General features: G+C 29.3%; 1 protein-coding gene across 4 annotated transcripts in view; it reads right to left on the reverse strand.

Moving 5' to 3' along the window:
* The window catches only part of LOC107451321 (regulator of G-protein signaling 20), a 77330-nt gene that overhangs the window by 30039 nt on the left and 23018 nt on the right, over positions 1–24273 (reverse strand). For 2 of the 4 annotated variants that reach the window (XM_071180249.1, XM_016067390.3), the window contains exon 2: positions 22993–23071. The exons of the other annotated variants lie outside the window; for them this stretch is intronic. The gene's annotated coding sequence lies outside the window, so the exon portion shown is untranslated. The remainder of the gene's footprint in view (positions 1–22992; positions 23072–24273) is intronic. 4 annotated transcript variants of the gene reach the window in all.

The raw sequence follows: 24273 nt of genomic DNA on the forward strand, positions 1-24273 counted from the left end.
TGACTATATTATTAGAGCCAAATTCTGTAGATACATATTTTTATATATATATATATATATATATAGATAGATAGATAGATAGATAGATAGATAGATACTCAGCGTCAAAGGGTAAAGAGCCAATTTTATAAAATTTGAAAACTATTGTTTTTCTGATTTTTGATTCGATTAAAATTGTTATTATTTAGTGTTGATAGTTTGTGATTTATTCTATATAAAATTAAGAATATTTTCTTTCTTTCTCTTGCATTTTGACATTGGTGTTCACAAATTTTTTTTTAACATTTCTTTAAGTAGAATAGCATTTTTTTCCTATAACTTTGCTAAAGTTGTGGGGGGGGGAATGCAAAAAAATTTTTTTTTTATTTAAAGCTATAAATGAGATAAAGAATGATATCTAAAAAAAAATAAATATTCCAAATTTCTTGCAGTCATCTTTAATAGTTTTTGAAATATTAGCTGAATACTCATTTTTCGTAAGGAATTGAAGACAAAATTAGAAACAATCAAAAAAATCAGCACTGAATAATCATGCACAAAACTAAAAGATATGTACTAACACAGTTAAGAAAGTTTAAAAAAATGCTTATTTTTTATTTATTTATTCTTATTTGTTCCCGGTTATTAGATTTAGCAAAACACGTTTTTAGAGGTTCCTCCTTACAAATTAACTGCATTCAGTATTATTTGGAATGATGCTCGAGACCAACTCATAATTGTTACCACAGTCAAGCTTTTTTCTTGGATCCTTATCGACTAACCGTAAAAAAAATTCTTTCCACAGACTCTATATTAAAACTGTTCAGCGCAGTATTGTTGCAGTTTTAATAGGTGCCAAAATTTACTAATACAATGCATGCATTTTACCTACATTAGTATATTTGGTACCTATTAAAGATGCACAGATTGCCATAATACCTGTAAAATTGCCAGAGAACCTGTGAAAGTATTATGGTAGCGCCTATACTATAATACTTGGACAGGTTCTCTTACACGAATTAGTTCCATTTCTCCATTCATTTTGCTCTATAGTACATAGTTTATTTTAGATTCAATGAATACCCATTATTAAAATTAATTGAGCATAATTGTTGTCAAAAATGGTACTGTGATTTCATACTTTTCCAAAAAGAATTGGAACTATTTCTTCATTAGTTTTTCGTTTCAATTCTTAACTTAAATCTAATTTGGTAACTTTGTCCAACTATGTCACTCTGTTCAATTTTATCATTGATTTCATCTGAAATATTTAAAATATTTAAAAGAACAGAATTATTTTTATTAGTTTAATTTTTATCAATGGCTACTTCTAAAACCAATGAAAAAATTCCCTTTTTCAATCATCTCTCCCGAACAATCTAATTGAAAGTTTTGAGCGATTTTTAGGTTCGAGGCAATAATTTCCCCTTTCACTCACTGACTAAATTTCATGGAATGCTAGTACAAAAGGTCCTGAAGTTATAAGAAAAACACACACACTATTTCATTTAAAAGTTTCAAAAAAATTTTTTTTAAAAAAACGACTAAAAAATGATGAAAAAGGGATATACTTGTGAATATCCATGTGAATCCGTCACATAAAGTTCAACACTGATAAAAACGAAATGAAGTCTTATCTTTCGTTCAAATGGAGGTTTTAAAGCACACATTTTTCCATCATCCGAAAAAGAATTTATAGTATAAGGACCAACTTATACGTTCGATGAAAAAATTCTTTATGGTAGCAAAAATGACATTTTAACGTTTCAATTTAAATTTAAATCTAATGGGTCCGATGAATCATAGAAACACGGTTCTCAGTAGAGCACCGAAATCAAGTATCACTGACTGCGGTCAGTAAGCGGGTGGGTGACCAGTCTGAATACGGACCGAGGGTGAGCGGTATCGGTCCTCGTTAAACTGTTCTACCGTAAAATGCTCGACTTTGCACACTGGTCGTCGGGCTACCAAAGCAGGGGAGTTATCCCCTCTGCAGAAGATCAAAATTGCAATGGCATGCCTTCGGATCATCATCAGGGATGTTTCCCAGACCGTCGCCAATAGCTCATCGTGCAGCTCTAAGGTGACGTAAATGACGTACGTATCTACCTACCTTAACTCTAATTGACTTTGACAAGCAAATAATTCAAACAGATGTATATAAGATATATTAGTTAAGCTTTTAACTGTTATCGAAATAGTTTAATTTTTGAAAAATTCTCAATACTTTAGGTATTATTGTGCTACCATTTTATAAAATCTTTTCTAAAAACCCAACAAGTTGGCAGCTACTTAATAGCAGTAAATGTATTTAATGATAAAAAATCACATTTTTGAGATATTTATTTCTGGGACCCTTTTAAAGTAGTTAATAAACAAATGAAATTGAACGCGAGCATGATCAAAACGTAGGACTTCTCTTTGGGTTCACATCTGAATAAAGCGAACCCAATAACTGCTTCAATTTTTATCCGTTTTACATAAACTTTTGACAGTTTGTTAATTATTGATGTAAATTCTGTCACGAGGGATTTTTTTTAAAAATTGTTTTTGACAAAATGAACATTTTTCAAGTTAGAGTTTAAAGTTAATTCATCAAAAACCACAAACGTAATTATAACACACAAGCGAAAATGAAATACATTAGTAATTTAGAATGATATAAAATTTTTATGCAAATCGATAACAAGTGGAGTTGTCAAAGTCTGTGATTATAAAAAACACTATAAGTTAGTACGTATGTATTTTAGCAATTCAAAGAATTTATTAATGAAGATTTATTAATAAGGACATTTATTTAAAGAGTTATTCAAATCATAAAATACTTTCAAACATGAATCGCAAAATGTTCTAAAAATTTACAGAGGCATCTCATGAATTTATTTCGAAGGCTATAAGCCTTCACAGTTAATTTTACTAGAAGAGTTTCATCTTAAGATAGTGATAAGCAGCATTTTTGTCATTTTTAAAAAAACAGAAAAGGAATACAAAAATTCCCACCTATTCGATAAATATCTGAAAAGCTGAAAATGCTAATTATTTTGGGTTATTTATACATCATTAGAGTTTTATATTTATTTCACATGACTCTTTAAAATTGAAATGATAGATAAAGCGTTAAAATATAAACGATATATAACCAAAAATATATTACCACTTTATAGATCTTTTTTCAACTTCATTTAAACCTATCTTAAACATTTTAGAATAAGATTTTCAATTAATAAAGCAAGAGTAACATAAGAACAAAGATAGTGCAGCACCCAATTGAAGGATCTTGAACAACTATAGTTCAAATAGCGACTCTTGCGCTTTTTTTATTAGAATGTTTTTAGCATAGGTAAAATGTATGGCTTAATATTTTATTTTATTTAAAAAATTAATATTAAAAATAATTTTAATAGCACGGAACTTATATAACATATACGTAAAACTTGCTATTCAAGCAGTGATATCTTGTGTTGACTTATATAAACCAATTTTCGTTATTTTAAACGAATTTAATTGTCATTTAAACCATTTGTAAAAATCGCAAAAAGTGTAAAAATAGCATCTGCAACCCAAATATTTCTGCACCATGGTAGCATGCTCTAGAAAACAATTGCAATCGTCTTACAATACCTTTATCTAATTATCTTATCTTTATCCTTTATCGTTCCTTAAGTCGCCCTAGCCTGGTTAATCCATTATGTCCAGCCACGGAAAGTGGTAGATTTATGAAAGAGACCCCATATGAAAAAAATAGTAGTACATATTTGTTTATTCCAAGTTGACATTTCCCTTTATTACTTCCACTTTAGGTTTCAAAAAGCACCAAACCTTTACTTTGGTATCAAAATATTTATATCAATCATTAGATCAATTAAAAACTAATTTATTTCTGCAAATTAATTGTAATTATAAAACGCTTGTGCAACATTTTTTTTTTTTTAAGTTTCTGAAAATGAGTCTTTTTAAAAGGACACTAGTAGGGCTCATGCGTACCCAGGAAAAGTTAAAAAGTGATAGTAATATATTTTTTATATGTTTGCAGCTAGCAGAATATTTTATTTTCTCTAAGTAAATATATATAGATCTGAAGGTGAAGGATATGAAATTTTAATTCGATTGTGAAAGCTAATATTAAGAAGTTTTCAGCTTCTTTATGACAAAATTGACACCACCTTTTTCACACGCAGGAGTTTTGTTAGCTATTAAAGACAGCCGATTTACAGCACATTTATTTTTGTGAAACACATGTTAGAATTTCCCAATAAGGACAAAATATTTATTTACTAAATAATTCATTTAATTATTTCTTCAAAACATGTTTACGCTGAATATTAAAGAATTTTCCTCTGACCAAATTATAATATTATTATCATCTCTCTCTCTCTCTCTCTAAAAAAAAAAAAAATTAAAACAGTTTGATTTAAATTCTCAAATAAGCTATGAAAGGATGAAATATTTTAAAAAAAGTTATATTACATTTCATACCATAAATATAATAATTCATTAATTTAGAATATTTTTTATCACCAAAAATGCTGTTCTTTTAATGCTTCAAAAATATTCCAAGCAAATTAATTCTGATTATTCTTATGCTGATCTTAATTAGAAGGCCCAACAATCAAAATTTTTCTGTGACTTTTTTTTAAAAAAAAATTTTGAAAAAAAGAAAGAGGCGAATGTAAGTGCGCCAAGTATTTTAAGTTTGCGCATGATCATCGGTTCCTTCAAGCATTATCGATCAACTCTTCTTCGATTGGAGGAATCGAAATCGATCGGGACTGCCAAAAACCTTCGCCAAATTGGCAGACCAGAAGCATTTACTTTCTCTTAAGTGTAAAAATAATACCTGACTTTCCAGAAATAGTCAAATGTTGACAGAAATAGCCGGGTCTTTTACTTTCAGTGGATGAGGATTTATCTTAAGGATTACTTTTTTCTCGTATCTTTCTTTTCCTTTATGTTATACTGTCATAGCATTCATTGAAATTAGAACATGTCCTTCTAAAATTTTAATTAATAGTTTTGGGTATAAAAAGTCTTTACAAGGAAGACTTTTGTAATTTTTATATGGTTAAGAGTTTTTTGAACATTTTTCAATGAAAAAAAAATTGAAAAACTATGCGAAACTTTTTTTTTTCATGGTTGATGCGTCGTTTAAAATCAATGAATGAATTGAAAATTATTTCATTCATAATTTAAATTTATTTCTCTCGAATGAATTCGTATTTCTGTAGCAAAAAGTGACTCATCTACATTTTAGGAAATAATTAATTGGCTTGCAATATAAGACGTGATGCAAAACAGTTCTTTGTCTTGACGAATTTTATTACAAAAAGATAAAAACTGGGAACTCAATTATTTTCCTCTTGAAATTTATATTTATATGGGGTCAGTTATACGAACTACCAATTACTAAGCTTCTTGCGAAATATTTTCTAGAGTGTTAGACAGTTAAAAACTAAAGTTTTCAGAATTTTTGGTACTTTAGTCAACATTTTAAAAGCTCCATCATCACCAAGAGAGAGAGTTGAAACAAAGTGGCGTTACCTATTCACTTTTGAATCATTTTTGTGTAGTTATGTGGAAAATAACTTTAAATTAAATTTATAAAACAAAAAATGAATACTTTAAAATATAAAACTAGCTACCACTAGAAGAAACTTTCCCAAAAAACGCAGAAAATTTGCAGCCTAGGTTGGGCATGTTTATTATACAGGGTTAATAAGAAGGATCTGAAAAACAAGCTAGTCATAATGACCATAAGATAAAACTGGCATAAATATTGATTTAAAATTATATTACAGTGATAACTTTTAACTAAAGTATAAGCTAACGTAAGAAAGTCTATATAAATAAAAAAGAATATTTATATGTATGTATGTACCTTATACAAATCCACAATTCTAACCGATTCACATCACATTTTTGTGTACATATGTACGTTCAAAGACCACTAGTTTGCGCGCTACATGCTAAAGGAAGAATTTTTCATAGGATATGATAAATACTTGACATATGAATGGTTTCCTAGCTTGCAGCTCTAATCAATGAAAAATTAGTTTTGTGGCACTGCCCATTTTTAAGAATTATTTATCCTTGATATCGTTGAATAGTTTTAAACTAAATTCATAAATGAAAGTAATAAATAGAAAACATACACTTTGTTACCATTTTAAAAATAAAAATAGAATGTTGCGCAAAATGCGCAAAGTTGGCATCTGTGTCCATTGATCATTTACTTTTTTTTCCAACACGAACGAAGTACGAGCATTCAGCTAGCATCTAATAAGTCTGAGCATAAATGTCCTACCACCTTTTTCATAAAGGTATTCTCAAAAGGTCACATTTTCAGTGCAGCTGATAGATATGATTTTAAGTAGAATTTAGGATTAGGCTCATGATTAAGTTTTCATATCAACTCATTTTCACTCAACAAATAATTTTTGGAGGAAAATTTCGTTAGTCATAAGAAATAAAGTTTTTATGATAATGACTATTTTTTCATTTCTAATGTCGAGTGGCAAACCCTTCATTTTGCTTTCAAACATAAAAAAAAATAGCCAGGACTTTAATTCTTAGAATGTGTGTCAGCATGACTTGAGTACAGACTCGGTTCTTTCAAAAATGAGTCCGGAACTACAATCTCTTGTCCGTTATATGGGTTTTAATATATACCGATGGGCAATTGAAGACATTTTTGAGGATAACTCATGGAATAGAGAACCGAATGAAGAACACATGAATATACACATCAAACTGTGGCAAAAACGATAACATAAAGTTAACAGCTCGAACTTAAGATAATAAATGAATGGGCATCACAGCGGAAATAACCCAAATGCATGATGGACCTGTGGTGGGTTTAATATGTGATTTGACGTCTGGAGTCAATACAGGTGCTACAACGTTGCTACCTACGAAATTGTTTATTAAGCCCTAGAACAATTAGTTACAACCAGTTGTATTTTTTAAAGCCTGGGGGAACCCACTAATTATAAACTGTAATTAAGAGCTGTAATATATCTGAAACGAATGCAAAAGATCAGTGAATCTTGAAATACCAGTAACCTCGATTTTCATAAAAACCCAAAACCACAGATGCAACAAAGTCACCTAACATATCGCTTTTAATTCTAAGCTATGAATCCGGACTCTTCAGTTTTCCACAACGTAAAGAAGTGGAAGATTCCTCCAAGTGTTCGCTAAGTAGTTAAATTTTTGGAAAATTCTTCCTACTTGTATTAATATTGCACTATCATTTTATAAAATATTTCCCTATGACCATGCACGTTAACATCTGTGTAATAATATAAATGTATTATGCAATAACTATGTAGAAATATTCTGTATATAATAATATAAAAATATTTTTCATATTTTTGTATTGAATATTATTTCGGACAGAAATCATGCGACAGCAAATTTAATGAAAATGAGTGGCACTCAAAAATATCCTCTTCCATAAACTCAAATGTCTGACCAATATTTTTAAAAAGCTACTTTTCTCATCACCGTAACAAAAATGCAGTTTTACACCTCGGTGGGTCAACTGTACTTATCTACTTTAAATAACTTTTTACTCTTGGCGCCGGACATGCCAATTGTTTTAAACTTCCATTTGCATCTGAAGTAGCTAATAGCCTTATGAATGAAAATAAAATCTATTTGTAAGGTTTTCATGAAACATCTATAGAAATCTCCAGGACGCTGCGGTACTCATAAAATACAGCGTTTAGGGGCATTTTTTTGGATAAACCTGGTATCAAAGGGAAAAATATACCAATTAAATATTTATTCACCAATCTATCACTATTTAATCTAACGCTAAAACTAAAGAGTCGGGAGAAGTACTCTTATTAAAAAATACCAAGAAGTTCACATTTAAACACAATGAATATTTTCTAATGGTTCATTTCTATAGTTTCATATCCACATTTTTTATTATAATTATATTAAAGTGAATTCATGTGTATTGCTTAAACAAAAGTAATATCACTAACGAAATCATGTTATTATAACTGTTAATCCTTTCGATAAAATAAATCAGCTATTCTCAAACAATAATGCAAACAAGTTTAGCTACAAATTCAAAATAAATGTTTATGACTTCTTCGTGGGTTACTTCCATTAATGTTGATCTACATTTCATAACAACATTTTTTAAATATAATTATATTAAGGTGGATTCATTTGTATTACTTGGCCAGAGGTAACATTAATAACGAAATCATGTTATTAAAACTGTTCATATTTTCAACAACAAAAAAATAATAAATAAAATAAATAAATAAACCAACTATCTTCAAACAATAATGCTGTGCGCTAACAAGTTTAACTTCAAATTTAAAATAACAAATGTTTATGACTTTTCTACGTGTAGGTTTCTTCAACTAATGTTGAACAAATTTCTGAGCATCAGGAGCTTTTTTCCTACCAGTTGTGTCGTCATTTACAAACTGTTGGTATTTCCTCCACCTAAATCAGATTAAATTCTATCTCTCTTCACAGATTCAATTAAGCTGAAGTCATCTTAGCATTTCTTCCGAAATAATGAACCAAATCGTATTTAAAAGAAGCCACGTTACATTATTGCTCCAAACTAAATACACTCTTATTATCTTAACTAAATCATGTTTTTTCCCATTATATAATACATTATTGCGCTCCTCTTTACAGAAATTGGCGAAGAATAGATAATGAAGGCAAAAAATTTTCTGCTTGTTGAAAAACACATTAAGTTTTCAAGTGCTCTTCTTCTTCTTTTTTACATGGGCAATTTTTGTTCTTTTCTTTTGATTTATGCAACGAAGTTAATCATTAGTTGCCGTAGAAAAATGCTTCTCTTTGTATAAAATGTCTTCTTTCTTGGTGAGTTCTTTATTTTCTTGCTGGGATAAAAAGCTTCCACCCCCTTTTTGGCAATCTTCCCAAGTTGCAAAAAGTGTTTTTGCAACTTTGGGTTCGGGTCAGTCTTTAGATCAATGAACCTCTGTGAAAAAGCAAGATTTCTTTGACAAGAAATAATATTAAGTTGCATGCATGTAGCACTACGAATTGTAACATACATATTTAATTATTCAAGTCTTATGTGTCACTTGTTGAACAGTTGAAATTGTAAAACAAGGCTTAATTTATCACAAAATGTAAAATATTTTATGTTCCTTAGTCGAACCAGTTGATTTTAAACATGAATCTTTTACAATTGAAGGTTTAATTATCAAAAAGCAAACTCTAAAAAAGGAAGCAATTGCCACACGTTCATATGTATGGTAATAAACTATTTAATTTTGAAAAATGATGTAAAACAATGAATATTTTTATTACTAACACATTCATCTACTATGAGCTCACTCATTTTAATACAATAGATGTTTAATACAATAATTCGAAATATATTTAAAAAATTCAAATGTATTATACTCAACTTCGAAATTTATTTATTAATTTACTTCAATAAAATTAGTTAATATTTTTTAAAAAATTTAAAAAAAACTAATGATATTTTCACGCTTTTCTTAACTCTAGACTAATACAAGTGTATTCTTCGCAGAATTAGAGACTAAGTTTCAATATTTAGTATGACTACTTTTCCGTTTAAACTACTATTAATGATATACCTAGTCATGCAATAAATTTGAGATTGCCTGTTATGCTGCAAACACCGCAGACAATTTCAAATTTCATCATTGGAGATTGCATTCTTTAAAGTATTTTATTTTAAAATAGTTTACAAAGGAATACATGGTACAGAAGAGTACAGTAATTATTTATTCGTATTAAGAAAGAAGATCCTGTCAGAAAGTTTTTAGGACCCTTATGTATTTAAACATTAAAAAGTATTTGTTTATCAAACAATTAAGAGATTTTCGTAAAACTAATAACAGTTCGTATTAAAAGCGGCATCGGTGAGGACTCCATTTCTTGAGAACGGAGAGAATCAGTCAAAATCTTTGAGTCCAATCCACAATAGACACCGACTTTGTCCCTACTAAGGAAGGCGACCCATTGATGGTTGAAGGAGAATTTGCTGGGCAAAAGACAAAAATTTGAAACAAAAGTGGGTCGACTTTTCATTGCCGTCAGTATTGGTGGTAAATCTGTGTTAAGAACTTCATCCTTATTTAAAATATTTTGAATGTTCCTTAAAAAGAAACAGAAGTTAAAATTCTTCTGGCAGTAAAACCTGCTTTGTTTGATGATTTGTCAAAGAAACCTAAAGTCTGTGTGAAGTCTAAAAGTGATCTTTTTAAAAGCATATTACATTCAAAAGTACAAGAAAAATACTTTAATAAGATTTAGTTTTACATTTTATTACAAAGTTTACTTATATTTTGCTTAGAAGGGAGAAATTATGCTTGTGACTGATAATATAAAGAAAAACTAAACTGATCATTTTAATGAAGAAAAAAATTTATCATTTATTTCAAATTTAAAATAACTCTTTCTAACAAGTGTATTGCTTCGTAGAATAAAAAAGTTTTTAAATTAAAAAAAAAGAAATCAATATGTCATAATATCCGGGGAGAAAATTCTCCAGACATAAATCCCAATAAACAAAGTGGTATAAACATCATAAAAAATGGTTGAAAAGAGGGGTTATAGAAAAAGCTGCAATTAATCTGTCTTTAGGGAATCCTTTAATCGATTGAACGTCCATTAACAACTCAGGAATTTTCTGACTCTCTTCAACTTTATTATCAGCTTCCAACTCCCACACGCAGCACTTCTCGCGTCATCAATGACGTCATAAGGCCAATAGATCAAACTATATGAATGATTTACCCATTTGCCCCCGTCTTTTTTTGCTATTACAATCTTTCTCCGTCCGTTTATTGAATACCGAATAATTTAATCCCATTGGTGTAAAGCTCTACAATAACTACTCACAGAGTTCCGGAAATTTTAAAATATTGCGTATTTCCTGTTTCCACGTGTCCAAACCTGTCAAGATGCTCGATCACATTTTTTGTTTGTTTCACTTAAATACTACTCCCACGATTTTTAAAGTTACAAAAATAATGTAAGATCATTTTTTCTAATTATTATTTTTAGTGAGAGAGTAGTGTCATTAGAATTTAACTGATTGAATAACCGATGAGATAATTCTTTAAACGGTATAACAATTAAAAACAACTTCTTTCAAGATTTTGGGGATTTTGGAAATTTTAAAAGCCTCACTGCGAGAAATCAGAAGCAAAAGTGGCGTTTCATTGGAGCTTTTATATTGTTTGAGTGTAGGGGTATAGAAAATAACTTTAAGTCAAATTTACAAAACAAAGAATTATACATTAAAACATAAACGTATCAACCACTAAAAGAATTCCCCAGAGCTGATTGTTTATATAAATCAAGACGGAAAAGAGGAAAAATTGGTATGAAAATCCTTACATTTAAAGTAATTTTTTGAAATAGTTAAATATTTGTATCTACCTACATTTTTTAGCAGCGATTACAAGTACATAGGACTATTTCAGCCCTAAAAAAGTAAATAGTGATAAACAATTTATAATTAATAATAGTAAGAACTCATTCCACTGCTCCCGAAAACCAGTTATGATAAAATGGTTTTACTGTTATTTTTTTCCCGCCTCATTTTTAAGGCCTGATGTTACAACATAATGTAACATTCCAACAGAAGGGCCAACTCTCCCTTGGTTCCTGTCTGATTTTAATTGATTTAGTCTCCTTATGGGAATGATAATGAGTTATCAAAGTTTGATTATTAATCTATAGTTAAGATATTAAAAGTATGATGACGGTAACGAAAGTTAAAGAAAAGGCCATGAGAATCGAAATTTGGTGACCATATCTTAAAGAAGGTAGTAGTGAACCGATTTGAACTGGATTTTGTTGCTATCTAACTCGGTTGAAGAGTTGCGGCATACCGGGTAATGTACTTTGATTAGTCCAGAGCCAAAATTTACCAAAATAAAGCAAACATTTCTTCGTAGACTTAACATGGAGTGATGGGCAAAATATTTTTAACTAGCATAATCTCAAAATTATAGGTACGTATACTTTTTTCCTACCTTTAAAATTAATCTTAAATATTCAAAGCATCTATTATAAGATAATCTAATCATAAAAAAAGCCTTTATTTTATGAAATAATTAGATTTCAAAAATTATGAAAGCTTTACTTGTCTTTTTCATAAAATTATTTATGTTATTATAAGTCGAATAAGTTGTTAATTTTTTTCTGATAAAAAGGTAGTATTTTTTGTTTGATAAAAAATTTTTTTAGTAGAAAATTAAATGAACTGAAAATAAGGTTGTATTTTTATATTTAAAGAGCTTAATCTATGCATCAACAATTTACTGTATAGTTACTTAGTTTTATGCCTTTTGGTTGAGAAAAGAAAACGAAGCGTAACGTTACAAAATATTGGAACTAGAGAAACTAATAATTCGTTGTATTTTAACTTACTGATCTTTAGAGATAGTATAAACTAACAAGACTAATATAAACTAACTAAACTAATATAAACTAACTAAACTAACATAAACTAACTATAATATAAACTAACTAGATATCCTAGGAAATAAACATGGACATGTTGTATTAAATTCTTTTTTAACGATCCATTTGAAGATTCTTTTCTCTACTCTAAGAATTTCGAGCTCCAACACAACCTGAAAGATGAAGCTTTTCAATAACAATTACGATTCAAAAATACTCAAGCATCGCAATCCTTATTAAAGTTAGAAAAAAGTTGACTTTCTCTTCCCATTTCGGTCGATTCAAATTTTGCACGAAAAAACAAGTTATTTTTACAAGTCACAAAAGAAAAACCAGTCAAAAACACAGCTCATGGAGGGTAATAATGACTTCATTTCTAAAAGTTTCAAACAATATCTTTGAGGTTGAGCTAACAGACCTGCCAAGTAAAATCTTCCAAAACAATTGTAGCGGAAAGAAAGGTTGTTTACATAGAGTTAGTATTAAATACTTAAAGTATAACCTATTCAATACTGCTTAAACTATTACTTAAGGCAAAACAAAATTACAAACAGAAGAAATTGGAAGACTAATACCGACGCAATTAATCAATATGAAATAGATTAATAGGTACACTGACTTTGGGGCAGATAGGATCAAATTACGTATTTGTAAAAGGTACAGACAAACATGAATACCTGGAAACATTCCGCTTTATTCATATAGATGGAATTTTAAGATAAAATGACTTGTTATAATAAAATAACATGAAAATTTAAAATCTACGTTTTTCCAGGGAACTAATTTTAGCAATTTTAAAATTGTCGCATTTAAACAAATCATTTTCTCCAATGACGTTGAGGGCTGATGATCGGAGGTGGCCTTCTACGGCTCTTTTTATCAGTAATCAATTAACCTTATCATCATACAATGATAAATTCTGAATCTAGTGATTAGGAGATCATCGATCAGGCTAGGATGTACCCTTATAATCTGAGTACTCTAATAAGTCAGAAAGTTGAGAGGGGTTAAATTTCCTTTCGCAATAATTTTGCTATAAATTCTATTAGTAGCAAATGGAAAACGATTGCAAATAGTACTGAAATGTAGCATAAAGTTTATGTTAAAGTTGGAGAGTCCCAGCTAGCCTTATTCTGGTCTTTGATTGGCAATAAAGTCTCTTTGACGGTAATATTACTATAAATTCTGCTGTTAGTGTTAAGAGAATGCTTGAAACTTGCATTGACATCTATCATGGAGCTTCAGCACAGTTGATTTCTTTTAACTCGAAGTGCTTCAGCTAATCTTAAATTCGACTGCAAAATTCAATCGATACAAGCATTGAACCCTCAACATCGATCACAAAAGCAGAAAGATTGCATTGAGTTAAATCAGTAAAATAAAAAAGGGTTTATTGAGCTAAAAATATTTATTTAACGCTGTTTTTCGAAGCTCTGTTGCCAATGAAAATTTTAAAAAATCCTTAGTTTAAGTGTCTTACGCTTGAAGCAATGCAATGATTTTAAACTATATATATAATCTTGCCGTGAAGAATGACACGGGTTTTATAACAGACAAATGACTTAAATATTTTAAAAGTTATTTAACTTTTTTAAAAATAATTGCCAATTGGGCGACATTTCTCAATCTCGTTTAAAATTATCAAAACTGCGGCAGTATTCTCAATTTTTGCAGTTTCTTATGAGCCCAGATGATGCAACATTAGAGTGAGTTTTTAAATATTAAAAAATTAGACCACTAACGCTTTTCCGTTTCACAGAAATGTGGCTATTCTTCGCACTATTTTCAAAATATGCGTAGACAACGCTGGCTTTATATAGGCTAAACTTGACCTAACTGTCATGAGTAACAGTTGCAGTAGTTATAAAATTAGCATATTATTCGTAAAAAATAATCATTTCATAGTACGACGAGGCCTTCAAAAAACAACCTTTAAGTAATACAAATATGTTTATGAAAATAAAAATGAACTTTTACCAATCTAATTTTTTGTAAAGTTATTAACAATTTATTCTTTTAGTTAATATGTATCTTTTAGTTTATTCTTAAAAAATTTTTTTTTAACTCAAGCATCGCGTTCTACAAGAAAATGAAAATGAAATAAAGTAACAATAAAAATCACTTTGCGAGCAAAAAATTCCGGAAGAACGAAGTAAGATTGGAAAGAAACTTCGCCAAGTATGGTAACCCATTCCACTACCTTTTTCTTTCGCAACCCCAATGTTTTGAGCAAAATTGAAGCTATTGTTGCAACTGTTTAACTAGTTAGCTTATAGGAACGAGCTGAAGATGAGAATGATTAAAAAAAAGGGAAGAAGAAAAGAGAAAAAGACGAGGTTGGATATTGTCTTGAAAAGAAATGTATTAGTTTCATATAAAAGTGTCGAAAAGACCGTCTCTATTTCTTAAGACCATTCTGAATTTAAATTTACCTATTTGTTTGGGTTTATAAATGAATTGCTTCTTTTATTAAAGTGGAGAGACTTTTTTACAATCGTTACTGTCGAGCCAGTTTTGGACTCTCATATCCGAAATTGCCATAATGTGCGCAAAGCTCATTTCTGACAACAACAGCTTTAAACATTTATAGAAAGTATGCATGCTATGATGAAAAGCAAATAATATTTCAAAACTGAAAAACAAAACATGATTATAAAAAGGGAAGAGGAAGATAATTAAGATGGTAAAAGCAGACAATGATTAAGATTTTCATTAGAAAACAAACTCATTTTTGTTTCAGAGAAAAAACTACTCAAGAAATCCAAATATTAATTCTGAAAGGGGTTGAATAATGTTTGACTTTGGGTAAAATAGAAATGAAATATGCTTTCAGAATGAAATTTGAAAAAAATTGCATGATTACATGAACATTTTTAATTAAATTTTCCCCGCTAAAGTGCCTGCGAATATTAAGAATAAAAGAGTTTTCATGTTTCATTAAATTCTTGAATATCATTACTTCCTTTCAGTTTATTTTAATTTTTTTTTTATCTAACAGCAAGTTCTTACACTGTTTATTTCAAAACTAACTTTGACCCATTTTTGTAAATCCTTTCCCCCACCTTGACTGATTCTATATGGACGGGGTTATCTTCACTCTTAAGAAAGTATATGTGATTCGATCATAAAAGGAAATTAGGTTATGTAAGAATGCGCAACGCAAACATTTAATTAGCTACATTAAATGAACTATGCAGCAATTCTAATGGATTAAAAATGAATTTATTATTAGGAATTTTATGAAAACTCTAACATTAAAGTTTAAAGAAAAGGAGTCATTTTAATTCATTTCTATTTTCAGTTTTTTTATTTTATGAAAAGATTGGCGCTCATTTCCCCTGTGAATAAAGATAAGTAAAGTTATGGACAATGCAACAAATCATTTTCACTAACCCAATATTAAGTAATACTACAATAACAAGCGTAATATTACATAAGCAGGGACATTTGGTGTACTGTCTTTGATACAAATATTTAAAATTAATCTTTCCTTCCGTGCAACCTCTAGACTGAATGTTTTGAAAACTTTATGGCGATGTTTCTCCTATTTTATAAGGAAATCGACCAAAATAAATTAAAAAAATCTCATTGCCATCATCATGTCACATATTTTTCCAAATATTTTTTTAAGAAAAATTCCTCATCAAAAGCAGCTAAAAAAAAATTCAGAATTTTTGGGCTGAAACTTAGAATACGATTTGAACCGAAACTTATAATTAGCGGACCATTAGAAAATTTGACTCTATTTAAGAAAAAGGTGTAAAACTGCAGATGGTGGCCGTGTCTATATTCTTATTTAATTACGAGACAATTGTTTATTAAATTTTGGAGTCAATTAAGAAAAAAGTGGGGGAAAAAGTCAAAAAGTCAATTAAGAAAATAAAGTCAATTAAGAGGGAAAAAGTCAATTAAGCAAATAAAATTTTGAAAAAAACTTTATAATATTTTTAAAAAATTTTATTCAAAATAATTTTTTGGTGAATTTTTTCGAAATTTCAAGTATTTTTTACAAGAAAGTAAAAGCTTTCCCAACTTGCTTATTTTTCACATAATGTTAAATATCATCATTTTTGAACATGAAAAATTAAAAAAGTGTTTTTTGTCTTAAAAAAAAAAAAGAAAGAAAAGATCTCAAGTTATTATTTGTATGGTTTTCCTGGCCAAATACCACTTCGTTTCTGAGTTCATGCACTTAAAAGTAAGGAAGTCAACGTGCTTAATTCTTTGCTCTTGAAATGATTAAACTTAAATTAAATTTATAAAAACAAATATATCCTATTTTAATTCGCGAGCTTTTAAAAATATTCATATAAAATACTAAATGTCCAATACTAAAGTAATGCCAATAAATTCTCTACTCTGTTGAAGGTCTTAGGGATGGCCCGCCAACTATCAATTCCTCCTTTCGAGTCGGCTCTGCTGTAAATAATTCGATGGTTGATTCTAAAATAATAAAATGTAATATAACTGGGGCAGTAATCGCAAAAGGTTCGCAATCTCTACCCTGTTGTCGACTGGTTAACCACGACAGTAAATGGCTGAATCTTAAAATAAATCGAGATAATTGATGCATCTAAACAATTCTCCTGTATTAAATTAATAACGACATTTTAACTAATTTCATTTTTTTTAAAAAAACAAAATGAGCATTGTTGACAGGTACAATTTTCAGTAGCAATAAAAATTTAAGGAAAAAGATCAAATTTTGCAGTTGTTATAAATTTTGAATAGGATGCGGGACGGGAAAATATTAGTCGACTTAAAAATAAATTTATATCAATTTTCTTTTTCTTCACTCAAGACATCTTTATCGCGCTATTGCGTTTTTGAATTTTTTTTTTTTTTTAAATTTTCTCTATGGCCAACCAAAATATAAAATAAGATGTGATAAAATCCCTATATTCATTCATCTATAAATCCTATCATCCAAATTTTAAAAATATAATTAAAGTTAGGAACGTTTGTTAAAATGATTAGCTCTTAAAAATAATCGAATGACTATCCTATCTTTATATGTTCATTTATTTAATTCGTTTTAGAGTATTAAACTTAAATATTAATTATTTAGGCATACATTTTGCTACCACTGGGAAAATTTTGCCAGCTAAAACAGAAAGTAGGGAGCAATGGAGATAAGACAATAGAATTAACCATGCCATAACAGTAATTAGAACTAATCTGTAATGAGGAGTTAATTCTAATAAGTAATGAGTTGCTTTTCTCTTTCTAAGACAATAATGATACCGGTGGAAGCCGCTATCATTATTTTGCAATTGTTTAGATTCTTTTATTACGATTTGTTCATTTATTTAGTGTTACACATGCACATGCAGGATTGTGTGCTAGAATAGAGAGAGCGGCTTATAAGCCCTTGTCAATTTGAAAGGCAAACAGCACAGTTTTGAGAAAGGCTGGACAAAGACACATTACGGCAGGATTTGAGTCCGCCACACTGCAAAATGTTCGGTGGTTACCACTCGACTAGGGAGATCCCTTTATCACCATTTGAAACGTCTCATTTTTTTCGAGGAAAAGATACATTAATTTTTATGGGTTGTTATTTATTGGCGACATATCTGTTTCTGAAACGCTTATTTATCTTTACGAATTTAAAATTTTAAGCCTTTAAATTCTTTCTTCGTCAAAAATACTGTATCTAATGCAGGGGCAACTCACTTTCTAAGCTTTTTGGAAAAATTTCTTCCTATAGTGACTCAGGTTATGTTTTGATGTATTATTCTTTGTTATGCGAATTCAATATTGTGCTTATTTTCCACATCAATACATGCAAATGATTCAAAAGATCGCGTGAAACGTCACTTCATTCCAGAGCTCTTGCTTAATCAGGCTTTTAAAATGTTATCTAGTAAAATTGTCAACCATTATGGTTTTAAAACTGTTAACCACTCTATAAAATATTTTGTAAAAAGCGTAGTAGTTGGCAGCCCTGCTAATGAAATGGCTAAAAGAATTCTGTTAGGGAAATCATGCTTCCAAAACACAAATATTGCACCATTTAGACATTTATCAATACTTTAATTCTGTATTTCACTAACGAGCTCTCTCTAGAAGCAACTCTTTTTCACACACTATTTTCTCCCACGAAAACATCTTAAAAGATTTAGTTTCAGTTAATATTGCTTAAGTTTATTGATTCTGAAAAGAAATCGCGGAAAACTTTCCCCATTTTTTACTTTTTTCCCCTCTCTCTTCCTCTCTGGTTTAGCGAGTCGCTGAGACCAGCAATTGTTGACATCTAAGACACCCTCCCCCACGCCATGAAAATGAAATTCTCCGTTGCCATGACTACCTGAATCGAGCTGCTTCTGCGATCACAGTATTTCTTCCTTATAAAGTACTGTGGTGAGAAAGTACTTCATGTGCCGTTTAAATCATAAATATAAAAGAAAATGAATAGTCGTGTCGTAAGAAATTCCTTGATATGATGTATGTTTAATAACAATTTTAGTTGCACTCCTTCAGAATCTTTTTGGGCATAATAATGCTGACCTTTTTCGACCTCACCAACTAAGCAAAATATTGCTTCAGTTTCTTTTTTTTTTTTTTTCGCAGAATATTTACATATACATGTTTACACCGGGATAAGCTGCTCATACTTATCTTGGGCAAAAATGTTTTTTAAAAAATTAAGAACTGAGAACTTATAATTTTTTTGAAAAATTTCACCATTGAATAAAAATCTATTCATCACTTAAAAAGTATTCCTGAGAACGCTAAAACATTATCACAGCATACAACTGATATAATTTCAAATATCGATATCGTAAGTAGTTTCTTAGAAAAGGTACTTCAAAAAAGGTCAGTTTTAGCATTATTGATGCATGCCCAACCGACTCCCCTTCAATGTGTATTTTCTAACGAATGATCACTCTTTTATGCTATTTTGCTTTGTTTACATCAAACTAAATACAGAACTACTTTTAATCTAGAGGAAGCATTAAAAAATGTAATCAAAATTTGCAACTTTTCTTTTCTTTAAATTCATTCTGTGATTTGAATTTTTATGCCTTTGAAACGTGCAAGAAACGTACAAAATATGTTCAGAAATCTTCCGTATGTCCTTCTTAAGTTTATAGAAAACAATGTCTTTAATTTTTGATATAGGGAAGAGTAGAGTAAGGTGAGACCGAGTTCGTTGATTTTTTTCGAAATGAGTTCCAAATTCTGGCGGACAGACTAGAAATTACATTTTACTAGGCAAGAAAAAGGAGTTGCCACAATAGCGTGTTGTTGTTGAATGCATGGCGTCTGCGTGGGTAGGTTTGTTACTCTCTAATATTCTTTTATTTTTAAATTACCCTTATTCAATGGTCATTACAGTTGTAAAAAATTTACTTTTCGCACGTTTACTCATGATTTCCTACTCTAACAAAAATAAGGCTTTAGTCCAATAGTAGTAGCATGCTTCTACTACGCTTCGGCTACGTCTCTTGGGGAAAGATCAGACAGTCAATTTACAATCCAGACTTTAAATTACTTTAACGACTCGCTCTCTCTTTTTTTTGTGGAGATTTTCTTATTAGATTCAGTGGGTCGCAATTATAATGCAACCTTTGATTTTTTTTAAAATTGTTATCTGAACTAAAAATAAAAGACAGGAATCAAGTTCTTTATTTTCAATTTAGGAAAATCCCAAACAGAAGAACGGGTCATTAAAAGTCGCTGGATTGGAAAATCGCAACCGGGCATGGTAAATTGAGGAATGACTGGGTACTATTCTCATGTAGTCCCGATTTAGAACATCATAAAAAAGAAGAAAAAAAGAACATGAAAAAAAAAAATTACTATCGAGGAAGAGAAAGTTATTTCGGAGGGACTAAAAAAAAGGAAAGCATTAAACCAAAGAGAGTAAAAAGAGGATAGTATGAATAACAAACTAAAAAAAAGCAGTTTCATCCACACACGAAAACATCATCAAGAATTTAGGAAAAATCCTAAGTCCTTGATTGATGTTTCTGTGGTTGAAGACGACACAAACTCAACATATGTTACTTGTTAATACTGTTTTTTCTAACTCAAAAAAAAAAAATGGAAGGAAGGTGGATCCAATGTAGAAAGTGAATGAGGGAAGAGAATCACGAGTGAATTTTGAACATAATATTCTTAAATTGCCATTAAAAATGCAAATGCATGTTACTTTTTTACTGAAATTCTAGCATTTCTATATTATTCCCACAGAGTTTACCTATTCACCCGGTCTTACCCGTGGTCTGATAGGTGACTTTTTTTAGAAAAAATATTTTATAAAAAAAAGTATTGCATCTACGACTTTTAAATCATCTCTTGCATATCTTGCTTAAATCTGACAATTTCTGAATGGAGCTCCAACTGTCCTTCGATTCTTACTCTACTTTCCTCTAAACATAATACAACGTATTTTTTTAAAGTAAAAATTAAACATTAATTTACCTTTGGAGTTCTTGCCCATTATTTTCTTGAAAAAAAATTAAAATAACATGCAAGCAGTAGTAAGGTGTCTTCATTAGGTGGTCTTAATGGATGCGATAAAATTCTGGTTGTTTAACCGCATTAGATGAAAGCAGTTGACAAAAGGTTTATCTCACAGTTACCTTATTGATTACCATCTTATTCATGGTTATTTGAATGTCTTCTTTGAATATGGTAAAATAATAAATAAATAAATTGTTATTTAAGCATTTTTCGGAGTTTAAGCAGTGGGTTTAACCCGATTCATCTAAAATGCAGATTTCAAACCAGGGCTTGGATTGTATTTGGATATTTATCTTTTTTATAATTTGACTTTTAAACACGTCATTATGTATTTCCTTATTACCCTTTGTATTAAAAATAGACAAATATTTTATAGAGATTATTTTTTGGTACCTGCTATAAAATTCCGATCATACGTGGCATTGATGCTCAATAAAAGGTTCAGCTATCTGGTTATTTCAAAAGCAACTTTGAATTCAAGCATTAAAAAAATTGTTCACATGAGGTAAAATCTGCACTAAACAATGTAACCGTAATTTTAAAGCAGAGAATTACTTCTCACTTCTTTTCATTAGCGTCCTTTCATTCATTAGAGACTAATTTAAATAAAATATACAATGGATTGTTCAATTATGATATTACAAACTTTCCTTTATTAGTTTTATGGAATATCCACCATCAAAACCGTGTCTCATTTATGATGAGTCGCAATATATAAAAAATAAACATAATGTATATGTCAAGATATTTAGAAAAAAAGTGTCTTTATTAATAAAGAAGGTACATATAAAATAATTTTTCTTATTATTCTTCCATTCTTCTAATTTCGATTTTGATATAAATAAATTATTTCGACAAAATCAGAATTTTTAATTTATATTTGTATTTATATAGAGAAATCTAAATTGCAAATTTTTCATTTTAGATCTGCGAAGCTCTTTATTCAAAATTATGTAAATTATATAATTTGTACGTAAAATAAACTTATTTTTACTGATAAACGAAGATAAATATAGCTTCGATTAGCAATCACATATAGATTTCGCAAATTCTAATAACATTTCCGAATTCGCTTCGGAATTTTTAGTATTTTTTTTAAATGTGTCTAAACCATTATTAATATTTCTTTACGCCACTCTTTAACTATCGCAAAACAATTCTGGAAAAAAGGTCATAGTTTCGATCTTTTCTTCGTCTCATATCATTCATAATCGTATTATATACATCGACTTGGATTTTTGGGAGAATTTTCATATAATCAAAAACAAAATGCATATTGTTAATGCTGCTATACCATATTTGTCACATATTCAGAAATCATTCATTTTTAAATTTTTAATTTTTCTGTCATTTTAATGCTTTAACTTTAACTGTATATTTATCTCTTTCGTAAGAAGTAACCTCTGTATCGTCTCTGTTTTTACCATTTATCCTACTTGACTTACTTAATCGTTGTGATACCGATACGCGTGTAAATTTTAATGAAAATCTTACCATTTGAGATTTTAAAACGTTGTTTTTAATGAAATTTTTTATTTCAGTAGTTACGAGTATATTAAGTTCTTAACTTTGACTACAAGTTTTTAAAATAAAGAAGATCTCAAAGTTTTCGGTGTGCGTGTGAGGGATCATATCGAACAATAATGATTTCTAAGAGTTTCAAAAAAATAAAACACTTCGGGTAAAATATTTTCAAATTAAAATTACCACTTATCTGAGACAGGCAAAGAACTAGTGGATCGGTAGTCCAAAAATTTCGGAACTTAAAGCAATTGGACCACTTGCCCACAGGAGGTTGATTTCACAGTGAAATATTTTACTATTGACAATAATACTAACCCCTAAAAATTGAATTCTTCCTACTTTTCAAATTGCAAGTTTTTTTTTTTTATTTTATCAAACTCTATAAATGTTGGATAGGAGAGCGTAAAGCGGATCTTAGGATAAGAATTCTTATTGGTTGATCCAAATCACTCAAAGAGTATCCAATAATTCACTACAAATTGAGATCGATAAAATTTGGAGTTTCAACTCATATGTGATCACATTTTTATTGCACTGAATAGCATAATTTATTTTAAAATCATTTACCTGACACTGTGTGAGGGGGAATGTTCAGGGTTATTTTTTCATCTTCATGATATTTCCTTTTTTAACCGCCAGACGTTTTCTAAAGAAATAAAGTTTACTTCAGTGGGACTAAACTATGCATGATAATTGTATAGAATGACTACTACATCGAACTAAAACAATTTTTTATAAAATAACTACACTATCAATGCTCCAACTAAACTAAATGTAAAAATATAGTATCATACTTATAACAATAAATAAAAGCACATTCTGTAATAATTTACTGCTCAATACAATAAATTCAGATTAAAATTCTGCAGTGTTTATACAAATTTTTCATAAAAATGTTCTTCAAGCTATTCAAAATTCAACTGTAAATGTAACTAAACTGTAAATGCGTTAATAGGTTATAAGTAAAAATAGTCGCTGCATTTGTAATTTTAAAAGAAAAAGGACTTAATACAAAATGTGTAAACCTGTTTGACGAGTCTGTATTTACTAGTTCTAAAGAAGATCTTTCATTTTCGTACCACTTGGTTTTTGTTCCTGTTCTCAGTATAAAATAAATTTTATACGTGAGGATTATGTTTTGAAAACTTAAATCATAAATATATGTTAAAAATCGGAAAAATTCAAAGGTATATAAAGCTATTATATTGTATCGGCAATAGGTTTTATTTAATGATTTATACATTAATGAATACAAACTTCTATTAAATTCTTACTTTTTTTTATTTTGTAATAAGCATAATATAGTTGAATCAACATGGCCGTTTGCAAATGGTTAAAACTTTTTATTTTATTTTATTGCATTTTATTATATTTTATTACATAGTTTTGACTTTAATGACATAAAACACGATTAATATTAACGGAAAAATACGAGAAGAAAGAAAATCATTTCAAGAACATCAAAAAAATATTTCGTGAAAATAAAAATTGCTTAAATTTAGTTAACATTCAAATTGCTAGAGTTTATATGAAAACAACTTATAGACCAGTGGTTACCAACTGGCGGCCCTTGGGCCGCATCCTGCCCATGAAGCCTTTTTTTGTAGCCCGTCAACTAAAATATATTAGTTGTTTCTTTTTTGCGGACAATTTTCGTAAAAAATCTATATAGGTTTTAAATACTTTTAAGTTTTATATCTTGACAATTTGGTATCTGCTGCACATTAATTGTTTAATACATAGATGCACATCAAAGTTACTGTAGCCAGAATTTTTTAATATGCAATTAAATATTTTTAAAAATCTACTTCTTATTTTAAATTGTAATTCAATACTCTTGTTTTGAAC

The sequence above is a fragment of the Parasteatoda tepidariorum genome, chromosome 4, assembly GCF_043381705.1.
Source record: "Parasteatoda tepidariorum isolate YZ-2023 chromosome 4, CAS_Ptep_4.0, whole genome shotgun sequence".
Classification (NCBI taxonomy): domain Eukaryota; kingdom Metazoa; phylum Arthropoda; class Arachnida; order Araneae; family Theridiidae; genus Parasteatoda; species Parasteatoda tepidariorum.